This window comes from Piliocolobus tephrosceles, chromosome 2, assembly GCF_002776525.5.
Source record: "Piliocolobus tephrosceles isolate RC106 chromosome 2, ASM277652v3, whole genome shotgun sequence".
NCBI lineage: Eukaryota > Metazoa > Chordata > Mammalia > Primates > Cercopithecidae > Piliocolobus > Piliocolobus tephrosceles.
The window spans coordinates 161,274,390-161,277,083 of record NC_045435.1 but is presented as its reverse complement, the minus strand read 5'-3'; the positions used below and the strand labels follow the sequence as shown (position 1 = coordinate 161,277,083).

Sequence of the window (2,694 nt, the reverse complement as noted above, 5' to 3'; positions counted from 1 at the left end):
TACAGGTGCCCGCCACCTCGCCCGGCTAGTTTTTTGTACTTTTTAGTAGAGACGGGGTTTCACCGTGTTAGCCAGGATGGTCTCGATCTCCTGACCTTGTGATCCGCCCGCCTCGGCCTCCCAAAGTGCTGGGATTACAGGCTTGAGCCACCGCGCCCGGCCCTATTTTTAATTTTTTAAAGGAACTTTCCTATTTTCCACAATGGCTGTGCCATTTTACAGTCCCATCAACAATGCATAAAGTTTCCAATTTCTCCACATTCTCATCAACACGTGTTATTTTTTGAATTTAGAGCTGCATGAGGTTTGTTTGGGTCAGAACAAAGGACAATTGCCCTGGAACAACCAACACAGGCTCTTCAATTTTTAAGTTCCTCATTTTTGAGGAAAGTTTCCAAACGCCCTACTTGTGGTTCATTGTTCATTGGCCAACCTGAGATCCTGACTCCTAAGTAGGGAGTTTTATGGATGTGTGTGAATAACTAGTGGGACCGTGTTCTCCAGCAGCTTATGAAGATCAGAGAACAGAGAAACTTGAAAACAGAACTCTGGACCCAGCGCGGCGGTTCACACCTTTAATCCTAGCACCTTGGGAGGCCGAGGCGGGTGGATCACCTGAGGTCAGCAGTTCAAGACCAGCCTGGCCAACATGGCGAAACGCTGTCTCTACTAAAAATACAAAAATTAGCTGGGCGTGGTGGCTGCCTGTAATCCCAGCTACTCAGGAGGCTGAGACAGGAGAATCTCTTGAACCTGGGAGGCAGACGTTGCAGTGAGTCAAGATCGCACCACTGCACTGCAGCCTGGGCAACAGAGTAAGACTCTGTCTCAAAACAAGAAAGAAAGAAAAGAAAGAAAGAAAGGAAAGAAAGAAAATAGAACTCTGGAGGAAAGTTAGGGCAACCAGGAAGACTCCTGAGCAGTAAGAACCACAGCTAATTCTTTGGGCAGATTTCTCTATTCTCTTTACATCCAAGGAGAAGAATTCCTCTGCCCTCCCCAGGGAAAAGAAGCCTGCTGTACCCACTCAGAGGAAGATTCTGATCAGAGAACACATCAGCATTTAGAAAACTGGAACTTCGAAGTCACCTTGGGCAGAGTGAATGCTGTGGGCCAAGCTGGAGATGCAGGGAAGTGGGAGCGCAGACTGAAAAAATGCAGACCCCTGGGGCACTACTCATTTCTCAGGCTCTGATCTGCTGTAGTACTAGGAGTTTACTCAGGTCTGTGTCTGCCTCCTTTCTGAATAGGCCAAATAATTTATCCAAACAGCCTTCCTACAGCAGCTCCCCACTCCACGTGGCTATATAGGAGTTCCAGACCAGTGTTGTCTCCTGGGACATTGACACAGCAGCCAAGTTTGTTGATGCTAGGGCAGTCACAGTTGGTTGGTTGGTTTGAGATAGGGTCTCACTTTGTCATCCAGACTGGAGTGCAGTGGCACACTCACAGTTCACTACGGCCTCAACCTCCCGGGCTCAAGCAATCCTCCCACCTCAGCCGCCTGAGTAGCTGGGACTACAGATGCATGCCACCACGTCCAGCTAATTTTTTTTTTTTTTTTTTTTTGAGACGGAGTCTCGCTCTGTCGCCCAGGCTGGAGTGCAGTGGCCGGATCTCAGCTCACTGCAAGCTCCGCCTCCCGGGTTCACGCTATTCTCCTGCCTCAGCCTCCGGAGTAGCTGGGACTACAGGCGCCCACCACCTCGCCCGGCTAGTTTTTTTGTATTTTTTAGTAGAGACGGGGTTTCACCGTGTTAGCCAGGATGGTCTCGATCTCTTGACCTCGTGATCCACCCGTCTCGGCCTCCCAAAGTGCTGGGATTACAGGCTTGAGCCACCGCGCCCAGCCTAATTTTTTAATATTTTGTAGAGACTGGGTGCTGCAATGTTCCCAGGCTGGTCATGAACTCTTTAACTCAAGCAATCTGCTGGCCTGGGCCTCCCAAAGTGCTGGGATTACAGGTGTGAGCCACCACAACCAGCCCATGATTGTAACTGGCTCAAAGGCTGGTAGAGGAATGGTGTTTGGCAGCTTGATCATTCGCTATGCCATGAGCCCATCTCTCAAGAAGCAGCTCTTCTATGCCATTCTGGACTTTGCCCTGTCTGAGGCCATGGGGCTCTTCTGTTTGACAGTCACCTTCCTCATCCTCTTCGCCATGTGAAGCTCCATGGGGGTCACCTACTCACCCCTGCTGCTACAACTCCATAACATTCCTGGTGCTGGTATGTGCTAAGTTTTACCACTAAACACGATTCTCTCTCTCTTTTTTTTTTTTTTAAAGGGGCGGGTTGGGGGCGACTCTATTGGTAGAACGAATACTGCACTGGGAATCCAGAGCTTAGAACCCTGGTTTTCAGTTCTGGTGCTTTGGCTAAGAGGCTGTGTTATGTTAACCAAACCTCATCCAGTAATTTCCTTTTTCAGAAGATACAACTAAGTTAACCTGTTTTAGACCCAAGGCTGGGACAACAGCTGCCAGAGTTTTCTGAATGTCCGTTCTGGTTCAGCTATACCTTGCTTTCTGTAGTTATCTTTACAGAGCAGTGAAAAATTCACTTTTATGACAAATGTTTGCATTACCATGTAAAACTTTCCACCATAGCAAGCCAGGCAAAAATATAACTGTATATGATCCCTACTCAAGGGAAGTATGTAGAAATAAAATGATTCTTGTACTGCAGTAGTGC

At 48.2% G+C, this 2,694-nt stretch overlaps 1 pseudogene; it reads left to right on the top strand.

Annotated features, from left to right (window-relative positions):
* Positions 1-1,155: 1,155 nt before the first annotated feature.
* Positions 1,156-2,257, top strand: LOC111523332 (annotated as a pseudogene).
* Positions 2,258-2,694: the final 437 nt, after the last annotated feature.